Source organism: Panthera onca, chromosome D3, assembly GCF_046562875.1.
Source record: "Panthera onca isolate mPanOnc1 chromosome D3, mPanOnc1 haplotype 2, whole genome shotgun sequence".
In the NCBI taxonomy this organism is placed as follows: domain Eukaryota; kingdom Metazoa; phylum Chordata; class Mammalia; order Carnivora; family Felidae; genus Panthera; species Panthera onca.
In genome coordinates this window covers 9,196,488-9,223,987 of record NC_138350.1, presented here as the reverse complement: position 1 = coordinate 9,223,987, position 27,500 = coordinate 9,196,488, and the positions used below count along the sequence as shown (strand labels likewise).

At 50.1% G+C, this 27,500-nt stretch overlaps 1 protein-coding gene across 5 annotated transcripts in view; it reads right to left on the bottom strand.

The window, feature by feature from the left end:
* Positions 1–27,500, bottom strand: part of RPH3A (rabphilin 3A) — a 274,475-nt gene that overhangs the window by 79,239 nt on the left and 167,736 nt on the right. The window contains exons 1-2 of one of the 5 annotated variants that reach the window (XM_081790686.1): positions 23,967–24,096; positions 23,325–23,445 (exon numbers count right to left, since the gene is read on the bottom strand). The gene's annotated coding sequence lies outside the window, so the exon portion shown is untranslated. Of the gene's footprint in view, positions 1–23,324; positions 23,446–23,593; positions 23,946–23,966; positions 24,097–27,500 lie in introns of those variants that run through there. The other 4 variants (XM_081790685.1, XM_078435778.2, XM_081790687.1 and 1 more) reach the window with 4 other exon arrangements.

Genomic DNA, 27,500 nt, shown 5'->3' with positions numbered 1-27,500 from the left:
ATAAAAATAGCTTTGCTGGGTATTTTCTCTTCACCCCTGCAGACGCAGTCACCCTCCACCCGGCTCTGTGCCCTGGGAGAATGACCTGTGTAGGCGACATCAGTGGCCTCCTTGCCCTCCGGCTCCTCGTCGGGTTTGTCTGAGGGCAGGCACCAGCAGAAGGCTGGAGGGAGGGAAGAGAGAGGCCGGGGCATTTATCCCCTGCTGGTCACCCTGGGTTGGCTGTTGGGGGTCCCAGCTCCCGTCAGGAGGACCCCTCCGTACAACCCTTTCTCTTCTGGATCCACAGCTGTTCCCTTCCTGCCCCTCCAGGCCAAGAGATGGGCCTGCTGGAGTGCTCATGTGACTCTAAACATCTCTTCGTTAAACTCACCTTGTTCCTTAAACTGGGCATGCAACCAGCTTCTGCTGCTTGCCAGGCACTGTTCGAGGAACTTAGCTCACCTAATCTTCACGGCGACCCAGTGAACGATGATCATTCCCCTTTCATGGGGGAGGCACCTGGAGCACCGAGAGGTCAGGTGACCTCTTCCAGATCACACAGCTAGGAGATGACGGGGACACATTTGGAATCCCTGCCGTGTGGCTCCGGAGCCTGTGCATTTGACCAGCTCACCATCCTGCCCTGAGGGTCTGTCCTTAGCAAAGGTAGGGTGGCACAGAAACGAACAGCACCGGCCTTCTGATGGGCAATTTCCAAGTACCACCTCCTTCCGTCTTCAATACCATCCTGTGAGGCAGGCCCTGACGTTACTCCTGTGCCTGGGGCTCAGAGGGGTGCGTTAATTGCCCAAGGTCACCAGCCAGGAGTGGTGGAGCCAGCCAGCTTATGAACCCCGGTTTGTCTCCCTTTAATGCCAACACCCTTGACCGCGACTCTGGACAACACCTCCTAGAACGTGGCCGCCTGGTGGCTGGGAGACTGGCTTAGGTAAAGAATGGCTTTCTAACCGTCAGAGGTACCAAAAGGAAGATGTGCTGCTTTGAGAGGTGATGAGCGCTCACACCAGACATCATCCACACAAACAGCAAAACTGCCTGTTGGGGCTGCTGTAAAGATGGTGAGGTGCTTTTCTGAAACGGCCTCTCCTTTCTGCATTTGGGGAAGAACAGCTCAAGCTCACGGACTCTCCCCGGTCAGGTGCGGGCAAAACTCCTTACGCTAACTCCCTTGCTTGGCCTGACTCTCTTTTAATGTTTATTCCTTCTTGAGAGAGAGAGAGAGTGAGAGAGAGAGAGTGAGAGAGAGAGAGAGAGAGAGAGAGAGAGAGAGCGAGCACGAGTGGGGGAGGAGCAGAGAGAGAGGGAAACACAGAATCTGAAGCAGGCTCCAGGCTCTGAGCTGTCAGCACAGAGCCCGACACGGGGCTTGAACCCACGGATCGTGAGATCATGACCTGAGCTTAAGTCAGATGCTTAACCGACTGAGCCACCCAGGCGCCCCGGACTCTCCTACCAAGCAGGCAGAACCAGTCCCTTCAGATAGCAAGCTTAAGTCCTCTGGCCTCAGACGCTCCCTGCCCTGGGAAAATGCATATTTTCACTTCCTCCTTGTGAAGCAGAGGCAATCAAGGCCCCAGGAAGGGCTCTAACTTGTTTTCTCGCCTCAGCACAACACACACACACACACACACACACACACACATGTCTCATTTTCACCCATGGTACAAATCTCATGATAGAATTTTCCATCAAGGGCTTGGGCTTTTGGAGTCGCATGGTCACGCTAGCAAACTATTTGGGCAAATAGTCTGCCCAAACTGGGCAAACTATTTAACTTCTCGGAGTCTCAGCTGGCTCATCTGGAAAATGGGGGCTGTAACAGCACCCGCTTCATTGGGCTGGTGAGAGGTGGGAGTGGAAAACAGAGTAATGAAGGTTACCTAGCCCAGGGCGGGTACAGGTGCTACTCAGGTGTTCTTCCAGAACCTTCAACACCCCAAAAAATAACACGAGTTAGAGTCTCTGGCCAGGAAGGATACCTCTTGCCTTGCACCATCTGGCAACAGCCACTTCCCCGGGGCGTGGATCCTAAGAAAGCTGAGGCCACTTCAGAAAGAACAAAAAGCTCCTTTTAGTTGCCATGAATAATAGATCTTCAAGACCTGCCTCCCTCCAGTCCCTGCCCCGCCCAGACCTTCGCGGCGCCAAGTGGGAGAAAGTAACAGAAAAAGGAAATCTCAGTTGGTGTTGGCCGGAGAATATGAATGAACCACAAAGTTCCTGTCCCTCTCCCGTGTCCCCATGGAAACAGCCATCAGAACACCGAGTATGGATGGAGTCCTCTGTAATTTACAAAGGCCTTCGCCTTCACAATCCCCCAGGCAGGCGGGCATTAGACCCTCATCACTGGAGGCAAAAGAAGGCAGAGAGGGGCTGAGCCAGCAGGGTTCAGCTCTGCCTCTTTCTATCTGTATGTTGGGCTAGTCACTTAACCTCCCTGTGCCTCAGTTTCCTCATAGGGAAACCAGAGATGAGAGTAACAGTGATAACAATACCTCCCTCAGAGGGGCGTTGAAAGACTCAATGAGCTGATACTTTCAAGTGCTTAGAACAGCGTCTGGAACGTGGCTAGCACTAAATAAAGTGCAGCAAGTTAGCTTTGCCACACCTTCGGGGTGAAAAGGCTGATAATAACAGCCGTAATGGTATTTATCATCTACCGGGTACCAGCGGCCGCACTCAGTGACTTACATACTCTGCCTCATATAATGCTTGCATAGACACCACTGAGCTCATCTCACAAGTAGAAACACTGAGATTGATAAGGGTTAACTAACTTTCGCCCTAGACCGAATTGGAGCCAGAAAGGCACAGGGCTGGGAGTCAAGTACAGTTCAATTCTAAACACCCACCTACCATCGCCTTGCTCCTCCCCATCCCCCTTCGTTGGACCCCTAAATAAATAGAGAGCATTTATTCTGTTTCAGTGCCCAGTTCTCCACACATGTTGGTGCTCAGCGCAGCCGTATCTAAATTAATCCTCAACTCAACCTTTAGCCCCATTTTATACCAGGAAGCTGAAGCAAGGCAAGTTTAGGTACTGGCCCAAAGTGTCCAGCAGAAGCAGGATCCAAACCCCAGAGGTGAGGGTCCATTTTTATACACAGCACACACACGCACAAACGCACACACAGGCACACAACAATACCTTCGAGTTACATCCGATACGTCACCGTCCATCCTCCGACTCGAAGACTTTCTGGAGAGACAGGACATTAAAACTACATCCGAAGCTGGTCTAGTTTCTCTTCTTTGCAAAGCCACTCGCTCCAGGAGGCGAAGCATTTTATTGCGTTACCGGCAGACACAGACTTACCCTGTCAACATCGAGATTTCCAGGGAGGGACTTACAGGAGCTCTCAAAAGTACACGACGCCAACGGCAAAGAAAAATGCGGAACGCAGGTCACGGTCCAGTTTGTCCTGGGTCAAGCAGGGGAGACTGTTCAATTGGTGTCCTTCAACAGACATGCCTCCCACCTGGTGTGGTTCCTTCCACACTCGCTCTGGACTTAGCACGTGGCTTTCTGTGGCCCATGGGAGATCAGTGAATAGGACACAAGCAGGGTTGGGGTCAGCCCCATTAGAGTGCCGTGCACCGATTTGACATCAAGAAGAGGAGGGAGAGAAGTCCACTCCTCATCCCCCGTGGAACCGTCAGTCTTGTGGAGAACGATCTCTGTGAACCACGGGAGGCTGGGCCCTGAGCTTCTGAGTTCACAGCACATTGGTCAGGTGGTTCTCCCAGGTGGAGAAAGCCCGCCCGAGGGAGAGGCCAACCCAGAAGAAAGCAGAGCTGGGTGATCGGAAATCAGTCTGAGTGCTATTTTTGAGCCACTGAGTACAGTCATGCCTCATAGCCAAGAAACGTCCCCCTGTATCACTCGAACTAGACGCAGTTAGGTTTACCATTAATGTAGTTCTGATCGACACACACGTACTCACGCCCAGAATCGATTCACGTATTTGCAGATTCCGTATTTGTGAATTTGCCTGCTCAGTAAAATCTGTTTGCAACCCCAAAATCAATACGTGTAGCACTTTCATTTTTCACCGGTAACAATACTTGTGAGTGTGCACGCACGTGCGCGCGCGCGCACACACACACACACACACACACACACACACACACACACAGTGGCCAGAAAAAACGGAGTTGCCCGACAAGCATGTTACCAGCTCAAGTCCACCGGCAAATGAGCTCCAGCTCTCACAACATACACAAGTCTCTTTTTCAAGGTCTCGTTTAGCGCAACGCTGTTTGCATTATTGTCGGCGATCGCACTGTTTAAAAACGGCCCCCGAGCACGGTGCTGCGGTCTGGCCCATGTTCCTCAGTGCAACAAGGCTGCGATGTGCCTCAGAGAGAAAATACGTTTGTTAGGTGAGTTCATATGCCATGAGGTATAGTGCTGTTGGCCCTGAGTTCAACGTTTATAATCAACAATATGATATACTGGGGCGCCTGGGTGGCTCAGTCAGTTAAGCGTCTGACTTCGGCTCAGGTCATAATCTTGTGGTTCCTGAGTTCGAGCCCCACATCGGGCTCTGTGCTGACAGCTCGGAGCCTGGAGCCTGCTTCGGATTCTGTGGCTCCTTCCCTCTCTGCCCCTCCCCTGCTCACGCACACACTCTCTCTCTCAAAGATAAATAAACACTTTTTTAAAATTAACAATACGGTATACTGTTACAGACTCGACGTTTGTGTCCCCTCAACATTCAGGTGTTGGGACTTTACCCCCACAATGTGATGGTATGTGCAGGTGGGACCGTGGGAGGCGGTCAGGGGGTGGGACCCTCCTGATGGGATCGGTACCCATGTAAGAGTCACGAGAGAGCCGTCTTGCTGTCTCTGCCCTCTGCCACATAAAGACACAGCGAGGGGTCAGCAGTCCGCAGACCAGAAGAGGATCGTCACCAGAATCCGATGCTGCCGGCACCCTGGCCGCAGACTTGCAGCCTCCAGAACAGTGAAAAATAAATTTCTGGGGACACCTGGGCGGCTCAGTCGGTTGAGCATCCGACTCTTGATTTTGGCTCAGATCATGATCTCATGGTGCATGAGTTCAGGCCCTGCATAGGCTCTGCACTGTCAATGTGGAGCCTGCTTGAGATTCTCTCTCTCTCTCTCTCTCTCTCTCTCTCTCTCTCTCTCTCTCTCTCAAAATAAACAAATAAAAATAAATAAATAAACTTTCATTGTTTACAAACCACCCAGCCAAAGGTAGTTTGTTACAGTAGCCTGAACAGACTAAGACATGTATTGAACCAGACGTCTTTACACAGAAACACACATAAAACAAGGATGTGCGTGGACTGGTTGACGAAGTGTGAAGAAAGGCTTGTAGGAACTAACCCTGTATTTCCCTCAGGAGCAATGATTCAGTCTTTGCTGATTCGGTGATCACGGTAACTTTGCACAACGTGATTACTCCAAATAATCAAATTACCTCCCTCTTTCTCTCTCTCTTTCATACATACCTATATGTGTATACATGTAAAATCAACAGTATATTACATGCACCATATGTAATGATATATATCCTGTGTATATGCAGATGTTTATATATAGAATATATGTATATATTAGACATATATATGCAACATACTAGGCGAATTGGCAAGTGCTCCTAGCTTTCCACTTTTCCTTTTACAATGGGGACTATTAAGTGGGACAAACGCTTAGTAGTTTGGTCTGTTTTCTGTTTTATTTTTTCAGATTGTGGTTGGGGCGAGGGGCAGATAATAAGATAATTGATGTCAAGAGGCAGTTTGGGAGGAAAAGCACCAAGGACCTACAAAGTCCCGTCACTGTGGCTTGTTTCCTGGCCAGCTTCTCCCACAAGATGCCCAAGGTGCGTTTCAGACCCCGTTCCCCCAACCACCCCCCTTCCGGAGCAGAACGGGGTGAACTGGGAGAATGGAAACCAGCCAGGAGCAAACACATTGGTTTGGGGATTCACCAGGGATGGAAAACTTACAGGAATCGTCTAGCACATGGCTCTTCTGGAGTCTGACCAGATAATGACCCGGGACTGGGAGCAAATGGGTTTCTAAGTGTCTTTGTCATCTCTGGCATCCACGATACACGCTCAGAGGGGAAAGGTTTGCGGGGCCTACGGTGGCTGCCGATGGGTCCTCTCAAACCAGCTCGGTTTCTGCAATAAACCGGGTCACTGATGAGGGCTGATCGGGGGGAGCAGGAGGGTCCTCATCTTTCACGGCTTGAGGACGGAGTCCCCTTGGCCCTGATTTTCAGCTCTTCTTGAGAGAGGAGACTTGAGGAAAGCAAGGAAAACGTGAAGGTCATTTCTCCCTGAAAGACAGGTGGAGGCTTTGCGGCGATCTGTGAGTTTTCGGTCTGGTTTTGAACGGCCAGGCTGCCGTATGAAAATCAAGAAAGGAAACAAAAGTGCCCCCAACAAGCCTTCATGGGACCTGGTGTAGCGGGAGATGTGGAAGCCTTGAGTAGAAAACCAAGCCCCCGTGACGCAGAACCAAAGCCGGGGTCTGAATCTAGAGGCACAGGGAGGGGGTGACGCTCAGCCCACGAACGGCCACCTGACCTGGCGCTTCCGGAGACATCTTCAGGACCTCTCCTCAACAATCACCCCTCCTAGAAAGCCAACCTGTGTTCAGCGTAGGGACCCGTGAGGCACGAAGTGGCTAAATCCCGACACTTCACCGGTGCCATCCTGGCTCAGCCCCTTGCCAGCCTTGGGAACTGCCAACCTTGGGCACGTTCCTGTCTGCACCTCACTTCCTTTGTTTGGAGAGTGGGGGCTACCGATGTTCCTTCTTCTCAGGGCTGATGGAAGCGTCGGGTGGAATGAGGCATGTACAGTTCCCGGCACAGAGCCGGCCCCGGGGCCCCAGGATGCTGAGCGGGGTGGCTGGGGCAGCCGGGCAGAAATGGGCAAGAAGTGCCCCAGAGACCCTCATCAGCTCTGCCATTGGCACAGCGCTTGGAGCCCTGCAAAGATTTCACACCAGCATCTCTCCCAAGCTTCACAATTTCCTTGCAAGTCACAGAACATGGGAGGGTAAGGGCCCGCTTCACGGGTGCCAGAAATAAGGACACACGAGGTGAGATGACTCATCAAAGGCACAATGGTAGGCAACAGGTGGGCTGCCTTAGAATGTCCCTCGCTGCACCCTAGAATCAGGGATTTGGGGGGCAGTAAAAATACTAGTTCCAGTATACTGGAATTACAGTATTCAGAGTATATAAACTTAAAAACAAACAACAGGCACCTGAGCGGCTCAGTCGGTTAAGCATCTGACTCTTGATCTCGGCTCAGCGCATGATCTCATGGTTTGTGGGTTCGAGCCCCGTGCTGGGCTTTGCGCTGACAGTGCAGAGCCTGCTTGGGATTCTGTCTGTCCCTCTCTCTGCCCCTCCTCTGCTTGCTCTCTGTCTCTGTCTCTCAAAATAAATAAACTTGGGGCGCCTGGGTGGCTCAGTCAGTTGAGCGTCTGACTACGGCTCAGGTCATGATCTCACCATTCGTGAGTTCGAGCCCCGCATCGGGCTCTGTGCTGACAGCTTGAAGCCTGGAGACTGATTTGGATTCTGTGTCTCCCTCTCTTTCTGTTCCTCCCCTGCTTGTGCTCTGTCTCTCTCTCTCAAAAATAAAGATTAAAAAAAAAAGACTGTTAATAAATAAACTTTATTTTTTAAAAATTTCCTAATGCTTTTATTTATATTTGAGAGACAGAGAGCAAGCGGGGGAGGGGCAGAGAGAGCAGGAGACACAGAATCCGAAGCAGGCTCCAGGCTCTGAGCTGTCAGCACAGAGCCTGACGCGGGACTTGAACTCTTGAGCTGTGAGATCATGACCTGAGCCGAAGTTGGACGCTCAACTGACTGAGCCACCCAGGCGCCCCAAAATAAATAAACGTTAAAAAAATGCTAAATTCCAGAATCCCAAAGAAACCACCTTTAGAAGAAACTTGTGGTGGGGACCCACATCATACTTTTGAAAGTCCTCCTGGTGATTATAATGTGCAGCCAGGACAGAGAACCACGAGCTTAGAACCATGTGCCCCACTCCATACTGTCTTCAGGTCCCCGTCCCTCCTGCCAGGACATCTTAAACTTGGTCGTGCATCAGTCACCTCGGGGAGGCGGGGGGGGGGGGGGGGGGGCGCTCCTGAAAGTGGACTCATGCTCACTTGCCAGCCCCGGAGTGTCTGTTTCAGGAGGTCTGGGACAGAGCCCGAGAATTTGCATTTCTAGTAAGTTCCAGGCGCCACTGATGCTGCTGATCTGGAGACCACACTCTGAAAACCACCACTTTATGCAGCGTTAGCAAAAGGGGGACCCACGAGACCAAGCTCCCTGGTTTGTGGGTTTCTTTCCACGGGTAACACTCTCTTGCCCTGGGTCAGAGCAAACGACGCTGGGGTGGGCTGGTCAATGTTATCAGAAATCTGGGAAGGCCAGGGAGAGACTGAGGGCGTTAGGGCTTTTCCTTCTCTTGTTTCTCTCCTTTTAGAAACAATCCACCGCTTAAGAGACTGTCCCTGAGCATTTGCTGGCTGTCCTTCTACCTGCAGCCCAGACCCTTTGCCTACAATGCAGGTCTTCTTAAATATTGAATAAGGCTGCTTCCATCAGCTGCCGCGGCCAGGGCTGAGGGAATGTGGATATTGACAAAGTCTTAATGCGATTAATCAGGTTAAAAAGAGCAGGCTGCAGAGCTGGTTTTATAAAAGACCTTCACTTTTTTCCCTGTCACAGAAATCTCTGGTGCCTCAACACCTTCCCTGTCCACCCCCCACCCCTTCTAGGGCTCGGGATTTTTTTTTTTTTTTTCTGCTGCTGCTTTTGCTGTTCAGTGAACCGTTAGGTGAGTTACAGCAGCCTGGGGAGTGGGTCAGGTTTTGAACAAGAGCAGGGAGCATTAGATGGACACTGTCAGCCTTCATTTATCCAGCAAATACTTACTGAGCACCTACTGTGTGCCCGATGCTCTGGGATACAGTACCCTGAGCACAGAGTGGTAACTAAAACAGTCAAACATTCCTATTCTATTGGAGCTGGTGTTCCAGTGGGAGATAGACAACAACAAAATAAATAATTTATGTATAAATAAACTTAAAAAAAAAAAAGAAACAAAAAGGCTTCCTGGGTGGCTCGGTCGATTAAGCATCTGATTCTTGGTTTTGACTCAGGTCATGATCTCATGGTTCATGGGTTCAGGCCCCACATCAGGCTCTTCACTGGCAGTGCAAAGTCTGCTTGGGATCCTCTCTCTCTCCCTCTCTCTCTCTCTCTGCCCCTCCTGAGCTCTCTCTCTCTCTCAAAATAAATAAATGAACTTAAAAAAAACCAAAATTAGTAAGTAATATAGTAAGATAGTGTGTCATATGATACTAAGTGCTGGAAATATGAAACAGACAAGGAGGAAGTAGGATTCTGGCATGGGGGTGCACTTTTAAATAAGATGATCAGAAAAGGCCTCTCTGAGAAGGTGATGTCTGAAGAAAAGACCCATAGAAGGTGAAGCAATAGGCAGAGGGTGGAAAGGATTAACAGGATCCCTTCTAGAATGTCGAGCGCTGAGATTTCATTATCATCACCTTGATCATCAACATAAAAATGGTACATACTGACCTGTTAAACCCCCAAGAAAATCCAGTGAGGTCGACGTTATTGCTGTCCCCATTTTCCAGATGAGAAAACTGAGGCACAGGGAGATTTTTTTTTTTTTTTTTTTTTTTTTAGTAACTTGCTAAAGTCCCACAGCAGCGGAGCTGGGATTTAAACCCAGGTGGACTGCCAACTGTCCCTAACTCGTCTCTCCAGATTTTCAGGAGAAAATCACCATGATTCACTGCAGAACAAAACCTCTCCCTGGTTGGGGTCACACTGCCCTCCCCGCTTCCAGGAAGTAGGTGCTGTGAAGAGGGTGGGGCACAGGGGGCTCGGCCAATAGCGAGGCTCTCTGTTGTCAGCTTAGAGTCTGTCAAATCGCCCCAAGTCCTCCCCTGGATGTGAATCCTGCACGGCCGCTAGGGAGGTCTCTACAAAACCGATCCGATCAGGTCACCTGCCTGTGAAAACCGAACTTCCCTCAGAACTGCTCTCAGAATAAATACAAGTGGCCACACCACGGCCCTGCAGGCACCACTGACTTCATCTCACACTGGGCTCCCTTCAACCTTGTGCTCTGACCACGCTGGCTTTCTTTCAGATCCTTGAATGCCACCTCAGGGCCTTTCCACGTGCTGTTCTCACGCCACAACTGTTCTGCTCTCTTTTCTTTACTCAGTTAACTCCTACTCACCCTTCAGCTGCTCTCAGGGCAAATGTCACTCCCTCAGGGAAGCCCTCCCAGCTTAGGTCAGATTTCTCTGTGAGACTCTCTCATAAATGTGTTCTCCCCTCTTTGGAATCCCTTGTCTCGGGTTTTAATGATATATAATTAAATTTTTTATGATAAGCATTTTAATATAATTTTATATAATAAACATAAAAACATGTTATAATATATCTAGATATAATAGCATATATATTATCTACATGTAATAATATATTATCTATATATATATCTATATAGATAATATATTATATAGATAATATATCTATATTATCTATATCTATATCTATATTATATATAGATAATATATATATAGATATATATAGATAATATATTATTACATATAGATAATATATCTCCATATGCATGATTACTGATTCATATCTACCTCCTCAAGAGAAAGGACCAAATCAAAACTGTTTTCTACTCTATTCTAGCACTGAGTACAGTGCCTGGCAAATGCTTTCCAGTGTTTGGTTACGAGACCAAACAGAAGGCAAGGGTTCCTCCCAACCAACAGGCCTCAGAAATTCACCTTCTATCCAAACTGTTTTTCACACTGGCAGGTGTCTCTCATTCTCTCTCCCTCAATTTGTTTTATTTTGCATAACAAAATAGTTCAGGTAAATTCTTCCTAAACTTTTCAACCACCAAGGCAACTCCAAATGGTATCTCTCCCTTTTCCTGTTCTTCGACAAAAAGTATTTGCGGTAGATGAGTTTTGCTGAAGTCACAAAACTTTGTCTATTTGTTTGGTTTGTTAATTATTTTCTAACTATGTATCAGCAGCAGAAAAAACACTTAATTGATTATTTGATATAATAAACATTTTTAGACAATTTTATATAACAAACATATAAAACCATATATAATTTTATATAATAAACCTTGACTCTAGAAGTAACTTAAAAAAAAAAGTTCCAGGGGTGCGGGGATGGCTAAGTTGGTTGAGCGTCTGACTTCGGCTCGGGTCATGATCTCGCGGTTCGTGGGTTCGAGCCCTGCGTCGGGCTCTGTGCTGACAGCTGGGAGCCTGGAGCCTGCTTTGGATCCTGTGTCTCCCTCTCTCTCTGCCCCTCCCCTGCTCGCACTCTGTCTCTCTCTCAAAAACAAATAAACAGTTTTTTAAAGTTCCATGTAATAATAAGCAGGGGACGTCTATGCAGTGGAGCAGGTATATGAATTACCTGATAGAATCCTCACAGCGTCCCTGTGAGGGAGGCGCATTATTCCCGTCTCACGGGTGGGTAAACTGAGGCCAGGGAGGCCGAATAACTCGCCCGAGGTCACAGGCTGCCGAGTAGCACAGACCGAATTGCAAGGAATTCTGGAGGCGATGGCTGTGCTCCTAATCACTGAATACTGCCCCCTGCTGATCAGTGTCGCCCCCCCCCCGCCCCCCCCCCCCCGCCCCCCGATCCTTCAGCAGAAGGACCTTCCTGATTAACGTCAAGATCCAAGCTAGGAGGATCTGAAGACTAGACAATCCACGTCAGCAGAGCTTCACATCAAAGAAAGAAATTCCAAGCTGCTCGAACTTCACAACTCCAAACAATAAGTGGTGATTGGTTATTATCTTATTTTGCAGAGCAGAAGAACGAGGCCCTGGGAGGCTCACTTCCTGGCTATGAAAATTCAGTATTCGACTTTGGTGTCCAAAAGATCAGGGCTGGAATCCCTGAATCGACTCTTGACAGGCAGCAAGAATTTGGGGAACTGAGAACTCTCTGCCCCCTGTAGCCTCGGAGTTCTGGTCTGCAAAATGGGCATGGTAACAATGCCTCCTTCACAAGCCCTCTGAGGGTTACGGGCGATCACTTATGTAAGGGCAGATCGCAAGGTCGAGCCCCCCGTGACTGCTCTGTGACTTGGTGGACGAGGCTCCAATGCATTCGCTTCCCATATGACCATGCAGCTCTGGGCTACAACCACTATGTGGCATAGCTGGGATTCGAATCTAGCTGGATACTCTTAGCTCACGGGTCTTTTTAGCAAGAGGATGATGGAATGTTAAAAGCAGGTGGGGAGCCTCCCCAGGGCATCAGAGACCACCCTGCGGTAGAGACCTGAGGCCACCCTGCAGTCTGTCAACAAGAAATGACAGCCTTGTGGTGCCCCATTGGGATGAAGGGTTCCATCCGAGACTTGCTGCCATGACGACCAGAGGGAGAATGTCCCAGAGCTGGAGTCTACTCTGTCCCAGAGCCTTGGAGTCTTCCGGGGGCCTCTCCAGCCACTTGAAGACTCCCACTACCGGTTTCTAGGGTGTTTTAGCCTCTGAGCGTGCTCAGGACCAACATGAGCCTTTCTGCTGCCACCAGTCTGTTTCCAGAGGCCACGTCAGTGTTTGAGTAGAAACCCCAGTCCTGGGGAATGCACAGAGGCGGCTCGTGTGGCTGACGCTAGAAGGGATCAGGGTCTTTCCACATAGAGGGGGAAATAACTGTTCCACAGGGCAGACACTGTCTTGGCCTCAGCCAGGAAACCACGCCCCAAAACACACACACGCACACACACACACACACACACACACACACACACTGACACAGATCCAGCAGAACATGGAAAGGATATAAACATCTACTTATGCAACTCCCCTCGCAGGGTGCCATTTTAAAAAGTTTTATTACACAGGGGCACCTGGGTGGCATAGTCAGTTAAGCGTCCGGCTTCAGCTCAAGTCATGATATCACAGTTCGTGAGCTCGAGCCCCGTATCAGGCTCTGTGCTGACGGCTCGGAGCCTGAAGCCTGCTTCAGATTCTGTGTCTCCCTCTCTGTCTGCCCCACCCATGCTCACACTCTGTCTCTCTCTCTCTCTATCTCTCTCAAAAATAAAATAAACATTGGGGCGCCTGGGTGGCGCAGTCGGTTAAGCGTCCGACTTCAGCCAGGTCACAATCTCGCGGTCTGTGAGTTCGAGCCCCGCGTCAGGCTCTGGGCTGATGGCTCGGAGCCTGGAGCCTGTTTCCGATTCTGTGTCTCCCTCTCTCTCTGCCCCTCCCCCGTTCATGCTCTGTCTCTCTCTGTCCCAAAAATAATAAATAAAAAACGTTGAAAAAAAAAATTAAAAAAAAAAATAAAATAAAATAAACATTAAAAAGTTTTATTACACAAAGCGATGACATATTATCATCTACTTCACTTTCAATAACCTTATAAAATGAATAGCATCATGCTCCCCATTTTACAGAAGAAACTGAGGTTCAGAGACGCAAAGTCACTTTGCCAAAGGGCACACAGCCATTGGTGGGTATCACGGTCTGATTCAGACCCAGATCTGCCTGCCTCCAAACCCCACCAACTTGACCACTGTCTCGCTCTCCATACCCATGGACACCATGAGTGGGTGCTCAGTGTTTGTTGAGCAAACAATCAAAAGCTAAACAGTGAAGCATCTCCCTACACCTCCCAAATGACTATTAAATCTCTATTAAAATAAGTCTCTGTGTCCTGAATCCCAGAGGGTTAGTGCAGGAAAATCCCAGGAATATTCCAGGTTAACTGGAATTAACGTAAGAGAATGGGTAAGATGTGGGGTATTTATGCTTTGGAGCATGTAACAATTAGAAACAAAGGATTAGATGCACGTTTTGCAACATGGAAGGATCTTAAAAACACAGTGCTAAGTGAAAAAAAAGTGGGCAACAATGAAATTTATAGAACCATACCATTTATATAAGTTAAAAATGCATATTTTGGGGGCGCCTGGGTGGCGCAGTCGGTTAAGCGTCCGACTTCAGCCAGGTCACGATCTCACGGTCTGTGAGTTCGAGCCCCGCGTCAGGCTCTGGGCTGATGGCTCGGAGCCTGGAGCCTGTTTCCAATTCTGTGTGTCTCCCTCTCTCTCTGCCCCTCCCCCGTTCATGCTCTGTCTCTCTCTGTCCCAAAAATAAGTAAAAAACGTTGAAAAAAAAAAAATTAAAAAAAAAAATGCATATTTTGGGGCACCTGGGTGACTCAGTAAGTTAAGCATCTGACTTCAGCTCAGGTCATGATCTCACAGCTCGTGGGTTCGAGCCCTGCATCCGGCTCTGTGCTGACAGCATGGAGCCTGGAGCCTGCTTCAAGTTCTGTGTCTCCCTGTCTCTCTCTGCCCCTCCCCTGCTCATGCTCCCTTTCTCTCAAAAAGAAATAAACATTAAAAAAATTAATGCATATTTTGAAGGTGCACATACAAACAAAAGAGAAGTCCATTAAATGGAATAGAAGGGCTGCCTGTGATCGGGGGGGCGGGGGGGCGATGGCATATGAGGACAAAGAGAATAAGTAATGAAAAATTGAGACAGAAACCTTTAGGGATCAACAGTGGTCATGTGCTAGGAAATGAGAGAGAAAAAGAACTCCATTCTCAGTGCCTGGGCTACAACAAAAATTCCACGCTAATCTACAGAGCAGATGAGTTCTCTGTGGAAAACTGAGAGGCTACAAATGAGGCCAGCTCTCCTCTCACTATAATCAGAAGCAAAGCCCCCTCCCGGTCACCAGCACGCGAGCACTATTTATTTTTCCCTGGGGATTGCTCTCCAAAGAGGCATGTGCTGTCCAGAAGTGGACACGCGTCCAGACCCCTCTGCAGGTAAGACACCAATAATACTAGGCCTGCCCGAGCCAGATAAATCCTCCCAAGGGAAAAAAACAAATCTAAAGAAACAGCAGCAGGTCTCTTTCTGAGAGGCACAGGAGGCCTGTCATCGGTCTGAATGTTCCCTCCAGGGCTGAATCGTCTTGTTTTTGGCTTCTGGGACAAGCCAGTGCTGATGACTCCCTCTGGCCAGGGCTGGCCAGCCCTGGTGAACAACAGGACATCTGATGATCAGATGCCAGGAGCTCTTGTCTTTCTTCCTACCCAGCAGCCCTTCCCACAAGCCCCCCCGCCCCTCAGACCTTTGGGAGAAGTACTTGGCCAGACATCCCTGCCCGACACGGCAGCAGCAGCCACTTTCGGGGGCTGTTTCACCTTTGCCAAGTCCCAATATGTTGCTTAGACCCTGGCAGATTAATCGAGCCACCGCTCGTGGAAGAAAAAAAAAAATTCTGAGCTGCTGCCTTTTCCTCTGGGGAGAGAGGGGTGGTGCATTTTAGCAAGCATGGAATGGGCATTGGCGATCTCCCTGAAAGGCCCCCCTCACTTCGCACACGCTGTCAGTCTTGCTTCTTAATCCACTGGCCCCTGGTGGCAGCCAAGGCCCCTCTCCTCATCCCCAGAATCTCAATGGCTGCACCAATGCCAAGAACAGGTCCTGTGTCCCCAGGAGTGGGCCCTGGCTCCTCCCTCAACCCACGTGTGATCCGTCAGTAAGACCTGTCTGTGCTACTGCAAAATAAACATACTAGAATCTGACCACCTCCTTCCCTGCCACCACGTGGTCTGCGGCCCTGTCACTGGTCCCCGCCCTGGTCTCCTGTCTTCCACCCCTGCCTCCTGCAGTCCTTTTTCCACTAAGAAACCAAAGCAATCATTACCAAGGTTATAAATTAGATCATGGCACTTTCCTGATTAGAATCCTCCCCCCAGAGAAAATCAAATCCAGACTCCTTGCCTACACGGGCAGGTCCTGCATGACCCGGCTCCCCGGCCCCCTGGCCCCCGGCTCCCCAGCCCCCCGGCCCCCCGGCCCCCCGGCCCCCAGCCCACCTCGTCCCCTCACTTTCCACCACAGTTGTCTCTGCCTCTGCATTTCTGTTCCCCTGGCCTGAATTGTTCTGGCTCCTTCTAGAAACTCAACTTTCAATCCAAATGTTACCATCTCTGGAAGTGTCCCCTGGCCATCCGTTTTTTATAACAAAATTAACTTTCTTCCCCCTGCCCACCACTTGTCTTTCTGTACCTTGTCATACTGTTTCCTGAAATCATCTTGCTGATGTATTTATTGGCTTTGTCCCCCAACTAGACCATAAGCTCTAGCAGGGCAGAGAATTATGTCTCACTCACTGCTGAATCCTCAGGGCCGACAGCACTGCCTGGCACATGGTAGTAAACAACACATAGTTGGGACTGAATTGGTAGAAACCAGCGGTTCTCAAAGTGGGGTTCCTGGAGCAGCAGCAACCACGTCGTTGGGAATGATGTGTTAGGCACGCAAATTCTTGGGCCCAGTACCAGCCCCAGTAGAATCAGAAACTGCCTTAATAGTCCTTCAGGGGATTCTGACATAGGCTCAAGAGGGAGAACATCTGGCATAGGACCGTCTACAATCTCTCACTGGATCCCCTCTTGTGACAAATGAGCGAATAACTGGCTGGGTGGTCAGTCTTGCCGGGGGAAGGGGAGGGGAGGGAGGAGGGAGCCAGCCCCCTGCCCTTGACTGACCATTGGCTCTGCAGACCCAGGTCACCTTCACGCCCCAGAGCCACGCAGTGAATGCCAAGGCTGGGGAGGGCTCCAGAAACCACGGTGTCCCTCCCCCTGAGCAGGAGAGCAGGTGACTGCCCCTCCTGTAGCCCCTCCCCCCCTGAAAGCCACGTCTCTGGTCTTGGAGAGTTCTACAAGATTCCAAGCATTTGACATAGAGGTAAAAGGACCTACTTGTCCTGGTTTGCCCGAGCCTCTTCCAGTTTGAACACACAGAGAGTCTGGCATGCCCAGAATCCTCTCTGTCCCAGGCAAACTGGATGGCTGGTCACCCTACCTGGGGCCTTGGGGACTCACAGATGCTTTCCCCTCCCAAGCCACTCGATATATCTGCACAGATGGGATGGGGCAGGGCAGGAATGAGGAGAGGAAGAGAGCAAGAGAGTGGGGAGAAGAGGGAGAGAGACAGGCAGGGAGACCGCAGAGATGGGACAAAGAAAGAGGATTTTAAAAGGGTGGAACAGATGGGTGAGGGGACAGGGGCGGTGAAAAGGGGAGAGAAATCTAGAGAGAGAGGCACTTGGGGACACGGCGACGCTACAGTGACGGAGGAAAAAGCCGACAGGTAGAGGAGGCCGGGGACAAGGGGCAGGTGGAGGGACAGAATGCACCACACAGATGCTTCTTCAGCAGCATGTCGCGTGGAAGGCCTCCCGATAAACTTGGAGAAATCATTTCTCCTCTCAGCAGCCCCGGCATGCCACCCCGCCATCGATGGCTGGCACCAGAACCCGCTTACATAATCTGTTCTCTACTGAAAGCTGCTTCCATTCACAAGTCGCTGCCTGTCACTGTGTAGGTGCATTAAAGAGGGAAAAAAAAGGAAAGAGAGGAAGAGAAAAAAAAAGAAAGAAATAGGCAACTGAATGAACTCACTCAGATTATATTGAGAGACGAGGAGACTCTCCCCCTCTGCTCTCCAAATAAACCCTTCACAAAGCACACATCATGACGATGCTGCCGGATGGTTTTCCTCGCGTTGATTAATAGCAGAGGGGTGGGCAAAACCCCAGCTTCCGGGGGCATATGTCATCTTGCTCCCTAACCGGATTACTGAGCCGGGGGCTGACACGGCTCCATTACAATGAGATTTAAGCATGCGTTATGTCATTAAAACTAATGACAGCAAGACAATTACTTCGAGGAAACCACGGTGCCATCGCATACGGCAGCCTGGTGCCTTGGTGCATCTGCACCCCCCACACTTCCCTGGCCCAAACGGAAGGCCAGTTGGGCTGAGAACCAACTCTGTTCTCTCAAACCCCAAAGGCCTGGCCAGGCTAGCAGGCTGGCTGGTCGCTGCTACCTGGCCACTAAGCCATCTGATAACCTAAGCCCCTGGGTCCTTCCTGCCTGAGAAAGAAGTGCCCCCACTGGGGTGCTCAGAGGTTAGCAGGGAATGGGGTCAACACGGCGAGATCAGGCTCGTGCTTCTGTGGGAAACAGGGATTCAGTGGCAGAAAGGACATGGTGGGTGCTGGGGAGGCAAGAGGCCTGAATAGCACCCTGTTCAGCCCGTTGGGGGATGGTGAGCCGTGTTGGGAGGGGGCCTTGGGAGAAAGTCTGAGGCTTGCAACACCCCAGAACTGTTGTAACTCCCACCTGTAACAGTGTTCTGCATTTCAAAACCACCCCTTTATCTATAGCAGGCGGAGGCTTGTGCAAACACACGTCTCAAGGCCCTGCGCTCAGAGTTTCTGATGGAGCGGGTCCAAGGTGCCCCCCAGGAATCTCCCTTGGATTCTCTTGGGCATCAAGAGCTTTCTAACCCCAGCAGAAGGTGAATCCAGCAACATTTGCCTTTCCTGCCTTTTGCCCCCTTCTTTTACCCGCAGGCTCCACTCCCCACCCCAAAAAAGCTCCCCCCTCCCTTTTTGGAAGGGATATTTCCAACTCATCTTCAGTAAAGTATACACGACGAAGAAGGCTGGATGTGTTATCCCATCCCAGGCATCTGCTTTTTGTCTAAGAGCAAAGGCCTGAGACAAAAACAAAAAACAAAAAACAAAAAACCAAAAACCCCAGAAACTTAAATGATGGAATTTCGGATGTCATTTAGCTGAGTGAAAACACCCCAAAAAGGGTGACTAAGGAAGCCGTCTCTCCGTACCACCCCCCACCAAGTTTACATTTTGTAGGCAGCCACTTACTTAATCTAAGTCCCAAAGGACATTGTGTCTTTGTTACCATTTTTTTCCCAATACCCACCATGGTGCCAGGCATACTGTAAGCACTCAATAAATGGACAGCACTAGACTAAGCGTCGATGATACTCCGTCAGGAGGAGACAGAGAGGCCCGTCCTTTGCCTGTAGCCGATCTGAGATGAAAGCCAAAGTCTAAACTCTGCACCAATGACTCATCATAATCAGCACACACTAAGTGCCTACTGTATGCGGACCTCTGGCTTGGACCGTGGGCCAAAGATACCTCCTCAAATTGATCCGTCCCCTAGTCATCCAACTAAGGTTTCATTCATTTATTCATGCATGCATGCCTCTGTGCAAGTCACTGCTGAACAGCTGCTGTATGCTAACCTTGACTTTAAACGCTCAGATGCTGCACGGCCTTGGCCCTTAGGGATTTGGCCTGTGGCGCCTCCGGAGCCCTATGCAGGAGCACCATGGCAGGGAAGCAAGGGGAAGCTCAGTTCTCCTAGGAAAGATTCACGGGCTCTGAGCTGGTGCGTTGGAATGATTCAGCAAAAACCTCCCGAGGATTTGAAGAAACAAAAGACAGAGTAGTCAGTATGTGTATTCTCCTCCCAGACCCCCTCCTCCGGGGCCCGACCACCACACTCACAGGGCCTGTTTCCTCAGGGCTTCACAGGCTTTAAGGAAAGGAGGTCATTATGCCCATTTCACAGATGAAGAAACTGAGGTCCCGGGAGCCACCGGAAACTGCACAAAAACCACACAGGGAATAAGCGGGACTGGAAGCGTCCTGTTTCCAAGCCCTGTCTTCATTCCCCCAGGGCCCCAGAGCTGCACAACTGGCTCACAGGATTCACCTTCCTCTATCTCACCCCCATCCTGTTCCAGTCAGAGGTGACTTCACCACCATCACCCCTGTTGCTAACGTATGTTGCCTACTTACTTACTCCTCCCGGGCTCGGTACTAAGTACTTTGCAAGCATTCACTTTCCACGGTTTTACATTTCCTTAAGTATCCTCACTTTACAAGTGGAAAACTGAGCCTCGGGGAAGTGTAGTGACCCAACTAGAAGGATCAAAACCCAAGGGGTCTATTTTCAGAGCCCACACTCTTGGCCACCATGCTGTACAACCGTAACATACTTAACTGGGGAAACCGAGGCTCAGAGAGGTTAAGGGTCTTGCCTGAAGTCACACAGCAAGGAAGCACTGGGAGTCAGAATTCGAACTCAGGTCGTGGCTTCTCCCAGAGTCCCACCCTGCAGCCCCTCAGACAGCTAGTTAAGGAGGCGGAGCGGGGTGGGGAACAGGAAGGAGAGGGGCCTATTTCTGTGGTGCTTCCTTCACAGTCCCAGCACAGCAGGGCTCTCCATCCTGGGTGGCAGCTGAATCATTTAAGCACGTTGGCTCCAGCCTACCACGACTGGGTCCTGGATTTATTTTTATCCCAGGCTACAGCCACAGCACTTAACAGAAATCTACCACACCGTTTGCGTGATTCGTCTGCATTTATGACCAGCTCCCCACTCAAAGGGGATAAAGAGCAGAAGACAGGACCATATGTCATTGTGGTTCTTCTTAGAAAGTCACCCACTCTCTATGACCAGCATGGCGGGGAGGGGGGCGGTAAATAAAGAGTAAATACCACATCTTACACGCAAACGCCCAGAGCAGCCAACCTGTCAAGAACTCACAGCCTCGGACAGGTAGCCAGGATGTATATGAGCGGTATACCTTTCGCAGAGCAAGCCGGGGAGAGTGACTTCCTGGGCCACGTTTTGGAACTGCAGAATCTCTAGCTGCTGCCTCTCTCCCCCCCAGCGAGAAAGGCAATGTCTGCGTTTGTCTCCACAGCTCTGGTTCCCAATCACCCGCACAGGCTAGTGCCTAGAGAGGCGCCACAGAACGTCCTCCCTCCACATCCGGCCGGGCGAGGCGAGTAGGGGCTGCCAGAGCTGGGAGTAAAGGGATGATGTCTTGTCTTCGTGATGGTCGATTTCTATGTTGCTCTGCCGTGATTTCCTGTGTGGTCTTAGACAAGCCACTTTCCCTCTCTGGGCCCCCTTGAAGGGGTTAGACTAGATCAGAGATTCCAAACCTGAGGTGCTCAGGCGGGCATTAGGGAGGCTCCACGGATCCCCGGGTGTTGTGTGTTTGTGGGAATCTGCATCTTTTCTGAGTGGAGGCTCTCAAAGGGGTCCTGGCTGCCACCCCTGGAATAAGTCTCTACAGAGCCTTCAAAAACTGTAATACCTGTATGTCTACATATCTGAGGCCACAAATAAAGCAGACTCCTCTCCAGCTGAGCCCAAGATTCTAGGAACCTAGTGAAGTTTCACAAGAGACCCCCATCCCGGCTCACCCCAAACAGGACCTCCTTGACACATGTGATAAATTCCCAAACACAGCGCAAACCCTTCCTAGAAGCCAGCCTGCACATACACTCCTAATACACAGCCACAGAGCTGGAAGGAGCTGGAAGGAGCTCTGGAGTCACCTAGACCAGGTGCCTCATTGCACATACAGGGAAACTGAGGCCCAGACAGGGGAGGCAGAGCTGGGGCTGGAACCCAGGTCTCCTGGTCCGAGTCCAAGCCTCTTTCCAGAAGCTTCTGTCTCCCTTTCCCTGGTGCACCACAATGCACCATTTCAAATGTGATGGGGGAGGAGGGAGGGCAGCCTTTTGGATGTTAGCCACCCCCAAGGAAATAAGGCTGAGAAGCAGCAAGGAGATGTTTTCAAAGCACCCACATGTTAAAAAACCCAGTCCCAGCTACCTCAGCTGGGCTAGCATCCATGTTCTGCCTGGCTGAACCGGTTGTTAAAACACTGAAATACTCCTGTACTAGATGGTGATGTTGCACTGAGGCCCCTGTGGCTCCCCTGATACTCTCCCAGTTCCCCCCTAAACCTCTCCATAATCCAGCAATTAGAGGGTTAACACTCAGCACACTAGGGAACCCCCACTCCAGGGCCCCAGCCATTGCCCGGTTTGCCCAGTGATTGCTGAAGTTCAATATTTTAAATTTCACCCGTGGCCAGACCTTGCGGCTCCTCATCTGAACCAAATTTCTTCACGTCAATCATCACACTTGAGGCTTCCTGGGGAGGAAGCTAAGGCAACTTCCTCCTCAGAAGCGTGGGATTTGGCGGACTGAGTCTTTGACACTAACCACTGAACAGCCCACCCCCGCTGCCTCACACGCTCTACCTGAGCAGGCACAGGTCCCAGGATTCTGGCGTCCCCACTTGGCTCTGGGGCCGGAGATAATCACTGAGTGGGCCCTGCCTCCATTTCAGGCTTGCCAGTCTCCGGGGCTGATGTTTTATTCCTCCCACCACCAAGAACAAGAACCTACAGAGAAATCCTTGGGGGTACAGAAGACTGAAGTGGCCCCTGGGATAATAGTGAAGATGCTAAAAATAAGGACATTCACTTCCAGAAAGATAGATGTAATCAAAGCAGAAAGCAAAGAGAAATCTCCTTTTGATGGGCCACAGATCAGCAGCAAAGGCATTTTAAAATTAAACGTGAGTTTCTGGATTCAGTTACAAGAAACCTCAACTTCCCACTCACTAACAGGTTGGTGCAGGCTTATCCCATCAGGATCTCAGATAAAGAAACTAGATCGGGGTTTGGTCTGCTCTGGAACAGATCCGAAGCCGGAAACTGGAGTCTTTCCCCAGAACCTGAACAAACCCTCTTCCCTTCTTTGCCTACTCTGAGACAAGCTCAGGATGGAGTCCCCCGGGCTGGTGCCAGGACGCACCCCCCACACAATCACTTACAGGTTACACCACCTGTGAAAATAAAACATCGTCGGCTCAGCAGGCTGCTGGCTGCCCTCCTCTGGCCTGCCTGACCGCTCAATTCCAAGCAAAATGTAGTCCTTTCATGGCTCCCAGATCTCCCATCTCAGGAAGCTCAGAACAGCCAAGCTTGCAAAAATCACTACAGTTGAATTACTCAGCTGTACCTGGAAGGTGGTAGCTTCTGAGCTCTGTCCTACACAAGCCTCACCTGGTGTGCCTAGGTGACCCTCGCAAGGGTTAACCTTTCAGCCTCAGGTGACCCTTTCCCCTCCAGGGCCAAGGTGCCCACCCACTAGATCAGAACGCTCAGAGACCCTCCATACAGGCTAGCCATCCCATGAAGGGTTAATCCACCCAGAGACCTGCTGGCTACTTTCAATAGCTTCTGCTGCAAGAGAGAGGGTAAAAATTGGGCAGAAGCCACAATTTTGATCGCATTGCCTAAAACAGGAGCGCATTTTACCCCCTCCCTGGGCACCGAGCCAAAATCTCATTTAGCTTTGGGGTGCCGCTTAGGTGATCAAACACTGCAGAATGTGGGCAAATAAATGTGGTCATTTCTCAACACTCCTCCCCCCCACCCACCCTCTATCCCACCGGCTCAGGTACACTCCTCATCCCCACTGGGATCCCAATACCCCCTAGCCCATTTACACAATTGAGAAGAATAGCACTTACCACCACACCAGAGGATTGCAGAGGGAATGGGTGAGCCAAATTCTTGCCAACTCCTCCCTTCCCTGCCGGGTGGGAAGATGCTAACTCCCGATGACTTGATTTGAAAGCTCAGCGGAGGTGCCTGAAAGAAAATTGTTCATTTGATTCCCCTACTCTTCCCAAAAGAAAATCAAAGCACCGACACACACACACACACACACACACACACACACACACACACACACTCCAACGACCCCTAAATCATGCAGGACCAAGACGAAAAGAAATACCACTGCCAGAAGAAGAGAAAACTCAGTGGACAAGGCAAAGACAGTGGCTCCCTCAGACTGCCCTCCACATGGATGAAGGTTTTTCGCTCCGAGCCCTCTCCCCCCCCACCCCTCTTCCTCTCTATTTCCCTTTCTCTCTGTCGTCCGCGTCCGCGTAGGCAACTCCGGGCTGCTGGCAGTAGACGAATCAATTGCTTCTCCAGTGCCTGAATCAGTGGCAGCTGCCACCACTGCTGCAAAACCCTGTGTGAGCGAGGGAGGGGGCAGAAGCTTCCCGGCGCAGGGGGAACCGAGCCGCCCTCCCACCCGTGATTTATGTGTGAGGTGCCTGGAGAAAGAAAGGTGGGAAGCCAGGAGGAGAGGTTGGGCGCACCAGAGATCCCCGCTGGTCGAACCGGCAATCAGGCGATTGGCGATCAGCACCGCGGACAGCGCTAAGATGCGGCGGGCGGCGGGCGGAGGGATGGGCGGGAAGCGAACCCTCAGGCGGCGAAGTTAAGTTATTGGATGGTTAGAGCAGAGAAGGGGGAGTAGTGGGAGGCGGGAGGACGGGACTTCTCGACATCACCACACACGCCCCCAGACCTTCATTGCTCCTCTGTGCCGGAAAGAGTTTGACCCCAGTGTGGGAGCCTCCACGTGGTTTTTACCCCCCAAAACTCAGCCCAGCTGACCTGTCCTCACCCACATTACTTCGGATTTCTGACCTGCATCTTGAATGCCTCAGAATTCAGAGCATGAAAGGCTTAGCAAACGTACATTTCTAAGGGGATTAGTTGAAAACGCATTTGACAGATTTCTGGGAACCAGTTCTAGCCCCCATACAACCCTGGGAAAGTCATTTAATGTCTCTAAGTTCCAACTGTAAAATGAGGATATAACTACCCAATTTTCCTAAACATAAAAAGCAACATGAAGAACATCAAAGTTGTGGGCTGCTAGGATCCCATAATCCATAAACTGTCCTACAACTCAAATGTCTTGACAGAGGGAGAAAGGATGTGCCCAGGATGTGCCAAGCCTCACCTTTCAGCATGTGGTGTGAGCGGGATGAACTTGGGAGATTATAGGAGGTCTAAATAGTGCAACTGAGCCTCCCCCAAAGACCCATCCACAACAGATCTGAAGTGAAATCCAGAAACAAGAAAATAAAATCATTAGAAGGAGAAATACAGGGGCACCTGGGTGGCTCAGTCGGTTGAGTTTCCGACTCTTGATTTCAACTTGGATCATGACCTCGAGCCCCACATCAGGCTCTGCACTGACAGCTCAGAGCCTACTTGGGATTCTTTCTCTCTCTGCATCTTCCCTGCTCTCTCTCTCAAAATAAATAAACACACAAAAAATTATATTAAAAAGGAGAAATATACAGAGAAAAATTTATTCCCATAGCTTCCAGTGTTCCAGATCTCAAGGGCCCTATTCCTGCTTACTACGGGAAAAGGAAAGGCTATCTCAAGCAGACCAAGATCTATTTAGAACAGCGAAGTGAAGAAGAACCCTCTCTACTGGGAACCCTTCTAAAGTGTCCCACTCAGATGGCCCAGAATGAACTACCACATTTGCCACTTAATTCTCCCCTTGAAAAGTAAGGCTTAAAATGTCAGAGTTTTAGAGATCATTTAGAGCTTCGCTTTATAGATGATCATGATCATAATGATCACAATGATGGTGACGATGATGGTGGTGGTGGTGGTGACCTTGATGGTGATGATGGTGACGATTATAGTGGCAGCGGTAGCAACGGCAGCTGTCATTTATTAAGAACGGACGATGCACCAGTCATTCTGCTACAGTTTACATGTATCATTTCCTTCAATCCTCACCATGACCCCTTTGAGGGTATTACTACTCCCACTTTAAAGATGAGGAAACTGAGCCTCAAGAAATTAAGTCCCTTGCATAAGGTTACACAGTAAGTGGCAGACACAGAATCCAAACCCAGGTTTGTATGATTCCAAAGCCCATGCTGCAAAATGACTCTCTCACAGTCAAGTTCAAATACATTCTATGGTTTTTTGGCAGGATCCCACTGAATCTTTGCTGGGAAGACCCAATGACACAAGTTCAATCCCCTCACTTTACACATGGGGAAAGTGAGGACCAGGGAGAGGCAGGGAGTTGCTCAGACACAAAGAGCTACGAAGTTGCAGAGATGGGTCTGGAACTTAGGCCTTTCAGGTACCAGGGCCTATGTTCCAGCACCTAGGACAGCGCCCGGCACATAGTAGGCCCTCAGTAAACATCTGAAGAGTGATCCAAAAAGATGGGGATTAAAGTCACACAGGACACTGGTGGTAGAATCAGGACCCAATATTTCCCAGGTCTTTTGGCTCCTGGTCCCAAGGAATAGTCTACCCTACCTCACAGCTTCCTTGGGGATTAGGTACATATTCCGAAGGGTCTGTCTCTAATTCAGATCTCTCTGAGGAAATGAAAATAGCTACACCTGCTAAATTCTTAGACACCTACTGTGCACTATGCTAAGCATTTTACACTTTACACTCCAGCTTACACAAGTGCGTGAGCTGAGTGCTATGTATTTATTATCCATTTTAAGATGAAAAGACTGAGGCTCAAGCAGGTGGAATGAAACCCCAAAGCTCACAGTTAGACAGTGGCAGAGGCAGGGTTGCAATCCTAGGTCTGTCTGACTTCAAGGCCTGTGTTTGTGCCACCCTGTTAGTTTTTTTTTTTCCTCAAACTGGGCCCCCTGGAGGCCCCTGATGGAGTGAAAAGGAGGCCTGAGTTGCCCCCCACATACATCCTGGTTTCAACTAGAGCAGCTGTGCTTTTAAGTATTTTGCATACTGGGCATCTGCCCAAGCCTTCACTGAAACACAGGGCTTTGCAGCAAATTTTAAAAACGATAATATGGTTGAAACCAGAGCTCTGCACCTTTCCTGATGACCACGCCATCTAGGAACTAGCCCCACCTTCTCTGGGGATTTTGCCCCAGCCTCCGCGCTGCGCTGGTCACCATCTCTAAACCCTCATTCTGTTCTGGGAGCTCCTGGAGAGCTCTTAGTTCAAAGAACCAGCTGCTGCTGTAAGTTCCAACAGATCTGCAGCAGGGAGGTACCTCGAAACCAGACACCTCAAGGCTCAGCCCAGCCAGGCTCTGATCCTCTCACGAATGGAGCACTGCCATGCTATTTCTCAGGGTCCCAGATTCAGCAAGCTGTCCCGTCCTGTCCTTGCTCTGCTGGGGCCAGAGGCAGCCCACCAAGGCTCTCAGTCACCCCCAGGGGGGATGGGCAATGATGGTGACGGTGACAACCATAACCACAAAAGCGACCCACTATGTTTTGGGAGATTCATGGGCACCACCCATGTTGTTCATGCTCACAACAAGCCTAGGGGTTAGGGTGGTTACAGTTTTATTTCCATTTGACAAGTGAGAACACTAAGATTTGGATGTCTAAAGCAACTAGCTTGAGGCCACTTCCTTCAGAAGTGGAATTGGGATTTGAACAGAGGCCCCTGGAGTTTATAACTATTATGCTACATGGCATCCCTAATTATAGTGATCTCTCCCATTTTTATTTTTGGTGTTTATTATTCACCCAGCGACATGCTTTATCACTCCAACACTATCCATCACTTAGTACAGTGAAGTTTTACCCAACTTAGAGATGAGGAAATTAGACACAGAGATGTCAGGTGACCTGCCTGAGGTAACACAGCTAGGAAGAGGGGGAGGCTCAGGGTGTGAATCTAAGTACTTTCAGGCCCCAGTGTGATGTACTGTCTCCCAGCAGGACGGGTACTGAGCTGGCGGGCAACCAATGCCCCCATTTTACTTGGCAAGTGGGGCAGAATAACGGCCCCCAAAGATGTCCACGTCCTAATCCTCAGAAGTGGTGAGTATGTTGCCTTATGAGGCAAACGAGACTCTACAGGTATG